The following is a 13,623-nucleotide window of genomic DNA, read 5'->3' on the forward strand; positions in this document are numbered from 1 at the left end:
ACCATGATCAAGTGGGGTTTATTCCAGGAATGCAAGGATTCTTCAATATACGCAAATCAATCAACGTGATACATCATATTAACAAATTGAAGGAGAAAAACCATATGATCATCTCAATAGATGCAGAGAAAGCTTTCGACAAAATTCAACACCCATTTATGATAAAAGTCCTGCAGAAAGTAGGCATAGAGGGAACTTTCCTCAACATAATAAAGGCCATATATGACAAACCCACAGCCAACATTGTCCTCAATGGTGAAAAACTGAAACCATTTCCACTAAGATCAGGAACAAGACAAGGTTGCCCACTCTCACCACTATTATTCAACATAGTTTTGGAAGTGTTAGCCACAGCAATCAGAGAAGAAAAAGAAATAAACGGAATCCAAATTGGAAAAGAAGAAGTAAAGCTGTCACTGTTTGCAGATGACATGATACTATACATAGAGAATCCAAAAGATGCTACCAGAAAACTACTAGAGCTAATCAATGAATTTGGTAAAGTAGCAGGATACAAAATTAATGCACAGAAATCTCTTGCATTCCTGTATACTAATGATGAAAAATCTGAAAGTGAAATTAAGAAAACACTCCCGTTTACCACTGCAACAAAAAGAATAAAATATCTAGGAATAAACCTACCTAAGGAGACAAAAGACCTGTATGCAGAAAATTATAGGACACTGATGAAAGAAATTAAAGATGATACAAATAGATGGAGAGATATACCATGTTCTTGGATTGGAAGAATCAACATTGTGAAAATGACTCTGCTACCCAAAGCAATCTACAGATTCAATGCAATCCCTATCAAACTACCACTGGCATTTTTCACAGAACTAGAACAAAAAATTTCACAATTTGTATGGAAACACAAAAGACCCCGAATAGCCAAAGCAATCTTGAGAACGAAAAATGGAGCCGGAGGAATCAGGCTCCCTGACTTCAGACTATATTACAAAGCTACAGTAATCAAGACAGTTTGGTACTGGCACAAAAACAGAAATATAGATCAATGGAACAGGATAGAAAGCCCAGAGATAAACCCACGCACATATGGTCACCTTATCTTTGATAAAGGAGGCAAGCATATACAGTGGAGAAAAGACAGCCTCTTCAATAAGTGGTGCTGGGGAAATTGGACAGGTACATGTAAAAGTATGAAATTAGAACACTCCCTGACACCATACACAAAAATAAACTCAAAATGGATTAAAGACCTAAGTGTAAGGCCAGACACTATCAAACTCTTAGAGGAAAACATAGGCAGAACACTCTATGACATAAATCACAGCAAGATCCTTTTTGACCCAGGTCCTAGAGAAATGGAAATAAAAACACAAATAAACAAATGGGACCTAATGAAACTTAAAAGCTTTTGCACAGCAAAGGAAACCATAAACAAGACCAAAAGACAACCCTCAGAATGGGAGAAAATATTTGCAAATGAAGCAATTGACAAAGGATTAATCTCCAAGATTTACAAGCAGCTCATGCAGCTCAATAACAAAAAAACAAACAACCCAATCCAAAAATGGGCAGAAGACCTAAATAGACATTTCTCCAAAGAAGATATTCAGATTGCCAACAGACACATGAAAGAATGCTCAACATCATTAATCATTAGAGAAATGCAAATCAAAACTACAATGAGGTATCACCTCACACCAGTCAGAATGGCCATCAAAAAATCTAGAAACAATAAATGCTGGAGAGGGTGTGGAGAAAAGGGAACACTCTTGCACTGTTGGTGGGAATGTAAATTGATACAGCCACTATGGAGAACAGTATGGAGGTTCCTTAAAAAACTAAAAATAGAACTACCATACGACCCAGCAATCCCACTACTGGGCATATACCCTGAGAAAACCATAATTCAGAAAGAGTCATGTACCAAAATATTCATTGCAGCTCTGTTTACAATAGCCAGGACATGGAAGCAACCTAGGTGTCCATCATCGGATGAATGGATAAAGAAGATGTGGCACATATATACAATGGAATATTACTCAGCCATAAAAAGAAATGAAATGGAGGTGTTTGTAATGAGGTGGATGGAGTTAGAGTCTGTCATACAGAGTGAAGTAAGTCAGAAAGAGAAAAAGAAATACAGTATGCTAACACATATATATGGAATCTAAGGGAAAAAAAAAAAGGTCATGAAGAACCTAGTGGCAAGATGGGAATAAAGACACAGACCTACTAGAGAATGGACTTGAGGATATGGGGAGGGGGAGGGGTGAGATGTGACAGGGTGAGAGAGTGTCATGGACATATATACACTACCAAATGTAAAATAGATAGCTAGTGGGAAGCAGCCGCATAGCACAGGGAGATCAGCTCGGTGCTTTGTGACCACCTGGAGGGGTGGGATAGGGAGGGTGGGAGGGAGGGAGATGCAAGAGGGAAGAGATATGGGAACATATGTATATGTATAACTGATTCACTTTGTTATAAAGCAGAAGCTAACACACCATTGTAAAGCAATTATACTTCAATAAAGATGTTTAAAAAAAAAAAAAAAGAAGCAGTGAGGGACCACTGTACAACTGTTAGATTGGCAATAAATGAGAAAATGCATAGGGCCAACCCATTGGCCGGGTTTGGGGGGTTCATGGCTGATAGGGGAACCACTGACTGAAACCGCCCACTCTGGCCAGGCACCACAGAAACCATTTGCATGAGTTACCTTGCGACAGGAGGTCCTGGTAAGGAACACAGAACAAGTCACCACCAACCGGAAGAATTCGGGAAAGGTCAAAAGGAGCGAGGAGATGCCAGTCCACATGTCCTACCAACCTTCCAGAATCCTTCTTGCTGTTATCCATCTTGGCTGAGCAATGCACGTGCCACCAGGAAGGACTCTGAGTCAGAACGAATGGCCACACACAACCCGGAAACTAACCCCATCACCATAAAACCTGAGACTGTGAGCCACGTGGCAGAGCAGTTCTCCTGGGCTCCCTTACCCTCCTGCTCTCCACCGAGGCCCCCCTTCCCAATAAAGTCTCTTGCTTCGTCAGCCAAAAAAAAAAAAAAAAAAAAAAGCTTCTTTATAACAGCAAGTGTTTAACAGTGCTTTTCTGCATCAGTTACCTGAAAGTGATAGATTGCTCATGTTATATGGGGCACGCTCTCAGAATTACCTGCTTTTATTCTGGGGGTTTCGTATGTGGAGTTATTTTAATGTATTTTAAAAAATAACATATAGGCCAAAGACAAGAAAAATTTAACCAGAGAGGCCAAAATCGCTTACAAATATTTTTAAAAGATGCTAAAATAACGTTTTCTTTTTAAAGGACTGGTTTTATACCAAGTGCTTTCTTTTACTATTTTATTTTGGGGATAAACTTTGGCATTTTTGAGACACCTAAATATTGGAAAATCCTATCAACATACTCTAGCAACTGCCCTCACATTCATATAAAATAGTTAACTGAAGAAGTGTCTTCTTAATGGAAATATTTCCTGTAACAGCTACTAAAACAGAAAAGAAAAAAACATAAAAATTTGATCCTCAAGTACAAGCTTTTTTCTGTGACTTTCAAGACACTCTACTACATTAGAATAGTTTCTAAAACAAAACAAGTTTTATCTCCTACAAATCCTCTTTTGTTTCGGCCATACAATATCTTTAACATTCCTAATAAATTATCCTTCTAAAACAGCTGCTCTCTATTCTAACTGTACAGTCACCAGTGAATTTAAGATACCCTACCACTTCCCTCCATAAATGCTTGCCTTTGACCACCTAGAAAAACAGAAATATAATGCAGGCCACATAGGTGATTTCAAATTTCTAGTAGCCACATTTTTTAAAGTTTAAAAAATAATAATAAAATTAATTTTCTATAATAGCTTTCTCAAGATATAATTTGCATACCATAAAATTCACCTTTTGAAAGTGCACGGTTTGATCGTTTTTGGTCCATACACCAAGGTTTGTAACCACCACCTTGAGCTAATTTTAAAACATTTTCATCTCCCAGAAGAAACCCTGTATTCATTAGTGGTCACAGCCCAGTTCCTCCTCCCCCCACACTGTGGCAACAACTAGACTGTACTTTCTATCTCTATGGATTTGTCTGTTCCAAGATATTTCATATAAATCGAATCATACAATATGTGGCCTCTTGTGTCTGGCTTCTCAACATAATGTTTTCAATGTTCATCCATGTTTCAGCATGTATCAGTCTTTGTTTCCTTTGTATTGATGAATAACATTTCATTTTATAGATAGACCCATTTTGTTTATCCATTTATTAATCTATGGATATTTGGATTGTCTCCACTTTTGACTATTATGAACAATGCTGCTATAAACATTTGTGTAGAAGTTTTTGTCTGGACATGCGTATTAGCTTGGGCTACCATAACAAACTACCAAAGTCTGGGTGACTTAAACAGCAGAAATTGACTCTCAATGTTCTGGAGGCTAGAAGTTCAAAACCAAGGTGCCAGCATGGTTGGTTTCTGCCAAAAGGTCTCTTCCTGGCTTGTAGATGGCCACCTTCTTGGTGTGTCCTCACGTGGCTGGGAGAAAGAAAGCAAGCTCTCAGGTAGCTCTACTTATAAAGGCACTAATCCCATCTGGAGGGCTCTACTTTCATGACCTCATCTAAACCTAATTATCTCAAAAAGACCTCATTCAAAATACCATCACATGGGGGTTAAGTCTTCAACATGTGAATTTGGGCAGGGGGACACAAACACTCAGTCCATAGCAACATGCTTTCATTTGTCTTGAGTATATACCAAAGAGAAGAACTGCTGTGTCATATGGTAACTCTATGTTTAACATTTGAAGACTGACAGGCTCTTTTTCAAAGCAGCTGCGCCATTTTACATGTTCACTAGCAATGTATGAAGGTTCCAATTTCTCCCTATTCTCAAAAACACTTGTAATTGTCTATGTTTTTTACTTTACCATCCTGGTGGGTGTGAAGTGGTATCAAATAGCGGTTTTGATTTGCTTTTCCCTAATATCTAATGGTATTGAGCATCTCCTCATGTGCTTGCCAGATATTTGCATGTCTTTTTTGGAGAAATACCTTTTTAAAACCTTGCCCACTTTTAATTGGGTTATGTCTTTATCACTGCGTTGAGTTGTAAAAGTACCATATATATTCAGGATACAAGTCACTTACCAGACATATGATTTGCAAATATTTTCTCCCAGCCTGTGGCTTGTCTTATTACTTTCTTGGTGGTGTTTTGCGAAGCACAAACATTTTTGCTTCTGAAGATGTCCAGTTTATGTATCTATTTTTGGATGTTTGTGTTTTGGGTGTCACATCTAAGAAACCACTGGGTAAAATTAATTTTAATAAATATTTTATTTAATGCAATTTAATCAAAATATCATCATTCAATGTAAAATGAGTAATTATAAAATATATAAATTTTAATTCAATATAAAATATAAATCAATATAAAAATTATTAATGGATACTTTTCTTTCTTTTTTTCATGCTAAGTCTTTAAAATCTGCTGTGTATTTGAAAAAACAGAAGCCAGGGTTATGTGGTGGCAGAAAAATTAGTGAAACTGCCGCCCATAGTAACACAGAAGATGGAAAAAGCACCTCAAAACTTGTAGATTTGGCCAAGGAGATTCCAGAAAGGAATGTTGAAAGTGTAAGTTATCTTCTTTCAACTGTGTATAAGGTAATTCTTATATACTTCTTTTAACTGTATATACGAGAGAAATAAGATATGAACAATATAAAACTGTTTAGTTTTTAATGAGTTTAATGGAAATATAGAGTGCCCAGGGAAATGTCTCTAGTCAGCAAAACATCCTCAAAATGAAAAATGTTTTTAAGGAAAAAAGCAATTACAAGGCTGCCAATAGATCTTGCCCTCAGAGTCAAGACTAATTCAAGAATTCTTTCAGGGCCAAGGAAGTTTTCTGGTAAAGACCTCAGAATGACAGAAGTCAGTGACTCATAGGTTCTGCCACCTGAACAAAAGGGCCTCTAAGAGTCTTAAGGGCATTGTTTCATTCCATCCTACTCACAGGCCGAAGTAGAGAAAGACCTGTCTTGAAGAGATCTGTGAGGATGGCTTTTCTTTAATGTATTTGACTATTATCTGATACATAGGAAACCCACAAAATTTTAAAGGAGATTTTAGCTGATAAACTAGGTAATTCCAAGATTCAATTAAAAAAAAAAAAGAGTATAAGAGAATTAAAAATTTCATGTGTAAACATTTTAACTTACCAAATTATCATAAAAGATAAAATCACATAGCCAAATTTGGAAGCATATTACAAATATATTTTTCCTTATGTTTAAGTTTGTAAAGAGCCTTCTGGCTCTTTTAAGGAATTAAATTTACTGTGAACAATCTATGCATGTTTAACAGCTCTATGCACATATCTATATGTATTTATATGTATGTGTGTATGTATGTGTGTGATAGCTAAATTGGGCTGTCTTTTGTCATCATGAAGCTTCCCATGCTTTGTATGATGGCAAAGAAAGTAACTGACCTAGTTAAAATGAAGAATTAATTTATCCAAAGCAACTGCTTTAGTAATCCCATGCTAACAACTTAACTTCATTGTCCTGTTTTTCTCTCTGATTGCCATAACTTGCTCTATAAGAGACAAAGCATCATTTAGAAGAGTATAGGTTTATACCAAGTAAACAGAAAGTAAGAAGTTGATATAAAGGTCAGCCATTATGAACATTACCTGTTGAGCCATTTGTGGTTTATACTTGACATTGTCAAAACATAGCTGGAATGTTATGCCTATAACATGATCCCTTATCTGTCATCTATTTCACATAGGCCCACTGATTTTAAATAATATCTTCAGCTTTACTAAAAAATAAATAAACCAAAAATTTCAATGACTGTGTCTAATTTTTTAAAAATGGCATTTCTATTTTATTTGACAATTCCCTTAATCTCATTGCTGCAGCTACAAAACAGCATTTAAAATTTCCAAGATGCAGACATACCTCCTTTGCTTTCACTTGCTTGTACACTCACGCCCACGTTAAATGACATTATAAAGTATTTCCTTTCAATTCTTGTTATACATAAATACACATGTTACATGGATGTGTTGGATTTTCTTTTGGATTCAATAACTGGAGGTTCATTTTTTGGTGACATCTTTAGGCATCCTTCCAAAAATATCAGCACTGTTCAGCCTCTAAAGATGTATGGCAGTTTGTGCATTGTGGTTGGGGGCAATGTGTGTATGTGTGCACACATTTGTGGAAAGAGAAAAGTGGTTGGGGGAATGAAGAAGAGATATTTTCTATTAGATGGTCATTATACTTTACCGATGTTTTAAGCTATTCCACACCATATTGGAACCAAATCAGCCCCAACTTTAGAGGTTCATCTTCGTCACTCATCTCCTTAGGGCACATTAAAGTGCCAAAATCTGTTAAATTCCTTTCTGTACGAGGCCACTGTTGTTCCCTTATAAGAATCTTTTTTCTTGTCAGAAACATTCAGTCGCCTAATTGGAACACCCTCTCATTCTAAATCAACTAAAAATTCTCAGCTTATATTTCAATCCCACTTCTAGGCAAGCCTCTGCTAGCCCCTAGCTTCCTCCTCTTCTAGGAACACATGATTTTTTTCTTTCTGAAGCATGTGGCTGCCATTATAGCTGGCCCCGCAGGGGAGGATAATTTGCTCATTGTGGATTAGTTGCCTTCAGCAGGTAAGTCTCACCTGGGTCACATCCTTTAAGGGTATATCCGTGGACGGGACTGCCTGAAAACTTTCACTGGAATGTGCAAAACTCTGCCCTGGCTTGTCTTGCTTTCTGTTGCACTATCCAGGGCTAACTTTTTCTCAAAAGTTAACACCATTATGACTGAATCAGTAACTTTTTCTGCATTTTATTGCATCCTTTTTTGGTTTTCTATGCTGCATGTCAGACAAGTTGTACCTGAAGGAATGCAAACTGGCATTCTGGAAATTTCTGACTCAGCTATTACACAAAACCTCTAAAGAAGTTTGCCTTAATCTATTCAGCCTAGTTTCTACATGAGTTGAATAAACTGATAGTTAGTAAATATGTGTATGATGGGGTAGGAGGAGTGTTCTTGATGTCACATACAGCATATGCACCTAAAATAAGAAATTTGGACTGTCTGGCCAGCAAAATATAAAATACTTGATATCCCATAATCTGCTCCGTTTAATATCATGTATTTCATGTAAAGGCTAAATTTTGTTGTAAAGAATCTTATTGTATTCTTGCTCATTTTGACCCTGAAAAAATATCTCTCTGAACCAGTAACATCATTAAGAAATGGGTGTTACCATAAATGACCCTCCTCACACTCAATTAATAATTTTAATCCTGTAGCCTATGGTATATTGAAGTTCAATTTATTCTACTTACAGCTTCAGGAGATCCACAAATTTCATGAATTGCATATATATGCATTCGGGAGGGAAAGAGTGGTCATAACTTTTATGGTATTCTCAAAAGAAACTTACTCCTCCAAAAAAATGTTAGTAACTGGTGCTCTAGGTTAATTGATATTTTGGAAGATATTGAAAATACACGTGCAAGATGGTGGTTTAAACGATTAAAGATCATAGTGTTTTTTTAAATTATATTTACATGATTGTCTACAGCTTTCCCTCTGTATTAATTTCCCATACTCATTCATCATTCCATTATTCATCATCACATGGAACCCACTATTCAACTGCATCTAATGTGCTGTGCTTTTTAAAGCACACTAAAAATGATGGTCATATCTTCTGGATGGAATCATTTGAAAGAGAATATGGAAGGGAAAAAAATTGTGCAACTATAGACTTTTTGTTGCGTGAATTAGGAGTAGTTTGTAAATGATGGGGGAATAAAAATAAAGTAGTTTCTGACAGGAAAATACTTTACAATAAATTAAAACTACGGAGTATATGAAGGAAGGAAAATTCTTTTTTAATAAATTTATTTATTTTATTTTATTTATTTTTGGCTGTGTTGGGTCTTCGTTGCTGTGCGCGGATTTTCTCTAGCTGCGGTGAGCGCGGGCTACTCTTCCTTGCGATGCGCGGGCTTCTCATTGCAGTGGCTTCTCTTGTTGCAGAGCACGGGCTCTAGGCACGCAAGCTTCAGTAGTTGTGGCACGAGGACTCAGTAGTTGTGGCTCTCGGGCTCTAGAGCGCAGGCTCAACAGTTGTGGTGCACGGGCTTAGTTGCTCCGCGGCACGTGGGATCTTCCCGGACCAGGGCTCGAACCCGTGTTCCCTGCATTGGCAGGCGGATTCTTAACCACTGCACCACCAGGGAAGCCCAAGAAGGAAACTTCTAAAACTCACCGCAATAAATTAGAAGCAACATTTATGTGTGTGTAAATGAGCCAGATTAACTAAACTAATTTCTAAAATTCATTAATACTTTTCTTGAAAGTTTTATTTCATATAGTGCTTATAACTCCTAACATCACGATATGTCTTTCTTGTGCCAGCTGTATCATTATGTTTCTTGCGTAGTTATGAAATTCCCATTATAAATCATGTAAAAAATACTGCATATACACTTACAAAGCTTTTTTCTTTTTTTTCAAAATAGAAGGCAAACTCATTTCAGCTGTAATCTTGTGATTGCTGTTTCCTTGGATGAATATTCACAATTTCTTTAAAAATGATAAAAAGAAAAAAGGTTTTTTTCCAAGACGCTGTATGATAGCCGTAATCCAAGACGTCCTCTGATGATCTCTGTCTCCTTGGATGCAAACACTTGTAGAAAGGATTCAAAGGATGAGAAGAACTGAATGGATCATTGCTGACTTGGAAGATAGAAGAAGGGGAATGTGGGCCAAAGAAGTTGGGCAGCCTGTAGAATTTGTGAAGGGTTACCTGACAGCTAACAAGGAATCAGGAACAACAGTCCTATAACCACAAAGAACTGAATTTGCCAACAACTTGAATAAGCGAAGATATGGATTCTCCCCTATAGTCTTCAAAGAGGAGCACAGCTCTGCTGCTGTCTTGATCTCAGCCTTGTGTGACCCATGTCAGACTCCTGACCTACAGAATTGTGTGATGAATTTGTGATATCTTAGGCCCCTGAGTGTGTGGTAATTTATAATAGCAGTGACAGAAGACTAACACAGGTGCATTTTGCATGTGGGAGGGATGTGAATGATTGAGTACCAGAGGGTAGAGTGCGGTAACCAGCCTCCAAGATGGCCACCAATGACTACTGCCTCCTGAAATTCACATCCTGGTGTAATCCCCTCCCAGGGTGTGCCAGAGATAGCCCGTGTGACTGTTAAATATGGCAGAAGTGATGGTATATTACTGTGCTATTGCTTTATTGCCTCAACTCCAAATTCACCTGTTTTGCCTGTTCAGTGAAGATGAGCCCTTCACATACTCTGCCTTTGCCACCTGACACTATGCTAAACTTTGTCAATAGAGGGCGCTGTAGAGGCTGCAGGAAGAAAAGGTCTTCCCTTCTGCTTCCAGTGGGCTCACCTGTCCAGCTCCTGAGGCACCTGTGGTTCTCTAGCTTCTATTTCCTGCAATAACACCAGCTCCTCCAGCACAAGCTCCCAAGGAGCAGGTGGCTTCTAAGTGTCCTTAGTGAGACGCAACCCAGAACCTTTGAGGGCAGATTTCCAGCAAGTTGCAGAGAGCTGATTTCTGGCAAGGTCCACAGGTGCAACACCATGGAGATTTCTCCCACATTCAGTGAGTCACGGTCACACCTGCAACAAGGTGTGGATCTCAGTCTTGGGGAGGGGTCTCTTCCTTGAGTGTTCTATCAGTCCTAGAGGTTCCTAATTTTTTCTAGTCCTACATTCTTTAGAGTTCTCTTTACATATTAGCTAATCCTTCATTATTCCAATCCCCTGTTTGATTAATGATTCTTTATATTAAACTTTCCCCATCCAAGTTGCCATGTAGTTTCTCTCTCCTGATTGGACTCAGACCCAGTCACTTCTGGATTTGGTTATAAAAGGCACAGTAGATTCTGTCTTGTCACACATTCTCTGCCCATGTGCTTTGGGGGGAGATAGCTGCCATGACCTACTCAGCAACTGGCGAGGTCCACGCAGTGAGGCACTGAAGCTACTGGCCGGCAGCCACGTGAGGAAGCTTGGACGTGGATCCTCCGGCACCGTCAGGCCTTCGGGCGAGTCTGCAGCCCTGGATGACTTCGTGATTGCAGCCTTGAGAAACCCAGACGCAGAGCAACCTGGCTAAGCTGCTCACAGACTCCCTGCCTCAGAAACTAAGTGAGATAATAAAAGTTTGTGGTTTTAAGCCACTAAGTTTTGAGATAATGTGTTAATGTAGCAATCAATAATGAATACACTTGGCTTAAAGTTTATTCTAAAAATTTGAATTATTTTTGTGCAAAATCTTTACACTGAAACCTCTTTGTAATCAAGAATTTTGATCAGTCAATAGAACATTCTTATTCCACAAGATGCTAAAATCGATGCAGAAATCTTATGTAACATAGCGTGAAGATCACAGGTTCTGTCAGCTGCCAAAGTATGAGCAGGGGAACTATTGTACCTACTGAGCATCAGTCTCTCAGAATATGACTAATAGCACCTGCTTCAAACAGCCATTGGTGTGAATTAAATGGGTGAATGAATGCAAAAGACTTAAGCACTTAAGGTGCTTGGCAAAGAGTAGACTCTACAACAATTAATAAAATAAAACTTAAATCCACATAGAGAATTAGGACAAGTCATAACAGTTTATTTAAAAATAATTTAATCTGAAGCATATATTTTTATGGACTCAGCTTCCAAGCATGCTATGCCAGAACCTTATCACCGTATTGTACTAACTGCTCATTTATTTCTCTACAATTTCCACTAGACTATAAGCTTCAGGAAGGCAGGTATTATGTTCCTCTTTTTCATGATTGTAGCCACAATACCTGGGATAATAACTAACATTATAGTCAAATAATAGTATCTGTTAAATAAAGAAGGACTCAATGTCATACAATAAGATTTCTGAAGAAATTTTAGCTACAACTATCTTTGGTAGTGTTGAACTGAATTTAAAATATCTTAGCTTTGGGGCTTCCCTGGTGGCGCAGTGGTTGAGAATCTGCCTGCCAGTGCAGGGGACACAGGTTGAGTCCTGGTCCAGGAAGATCCCACATGCCACGGAGCAACTAGGCCCGTGAGCCACAACTACTGAGCCTGCGCGTCTGGAGCCTGTGCTCCGCAACAAGACAGGCCGCGATAGCGAGAGGCCCGCGCACCACGATGAAGAGTGGCCCCCACTTGCCGCAACTAGAGAAAGCCCTCGCACAGAAACGAAGACCCAACACAGCCAAAAATAAATTAATTAATTAAAAAAATAATAATAAAAAGTGTGCAGTGAATGGTTGTTAAATTAAAAAAAAATCTTAGCTTTTAAAATGATATCACTATTAAATGTTTGTGATAACATCAGATTCTTTAATTAATAGCAAATGCCACTACAATTATGCTTTATAATCTTTATGGAAATAAAACGCAAGAATACTACATCCTTTAACAATGTTTCAAACCTCTTCCCACAGCACTCAATAGTTTAAGAAACCTATTTCTCATATTTTGTAATTCTTTAGCCCTTAATAACAAGATTGAAGTTTTTTACTAATAATTTTCATTGTAACAATTACTGATATTCTAGAACAATACTCTATTTTTGGTTGACAATTTCTCTCCTCACTACTAGCCAATGATGTCACCTCTTTCATCATATGGAATTCAATACATTCCAAGTCAAGGACAACGTGTTCCATATTTACAATGAAATTATGGATTCCTCATCAAAAGGCAAATCCTTCATTTCAAAAATTTGAATGATTTTTAAAATAGAATGCCAGATGGCTAAATTTAGGTGCTGGAGAAAGTCTAATTCAGGAACACTTTATGGCACCAGTCCCAAACATTTTCATTTGATTATGGATTGAATATATTTTCATTCATTTTAAACTCTTGTGTCTCTGTATGTTGTTCTGAGATAGGAGAACACATGTTGGTAGACAAATTGACCTCAAAAAATATGCCACTCTGCTTAAAGGACCTATTTCTGCTGACATATTGGAAAGACGGGCTTATGCTTGGTGACAGGTTTTTCAGGTATCCAGGTCGTATAGGTTAATGGTCAAATGTACATAGGTAGCATTCTGCTTCATAATGAATGGACATCGCTGAAATACAACAGGTAAACTACAATCCACAGAGTTTGCAAAGGCTGGAAAATACAGATCACATAGAACTCTCTACCATGCCTTGATATGTTCCACTATTTTCATCTGTATTTTTTGTTTATTTGTTTTGTTTTTGCCACGTTTGTCTTACCTTTGTTAATCTTTCTTATGCAGCTTCATCCTAGCTTTAGGTTGAAAATAATTGTTAAAAGTGTATTTCTTTACTAATCATTATCATAAATTCATGAATTATTTCAGGTTGTATGAAGGCTTTTTAAAAAATTCATTGCTTCCCATTTTTGGATGAATTTTGGTTCCTTCAGTCATTCTTCCGGCAACGCTCTTCCCATTTAGGCCAATGCACTGTGGCATTCCCCTTGCTATAACTTAGCTATTGTAGTAAGCCAGAGGAGGTCAGGTACATCTGTTTGAGGTTCAACACCAGCTCTTACAGTG

Source organism: Eubalaena glacialis, chromosome 2, assembly GCF_028564815.1.
Source record: "Eubalaena glacialis isolate mEubGla1 chromosome 2, mEubGla1.1.hap2.+ XY, whole genome shotgun sequence".
NCBI lineage: Eukaryota > Metazoa > Chordata > Mammalia > Artiodactyla > Balaenidae > Eubalaena > Eubalaena glacialis.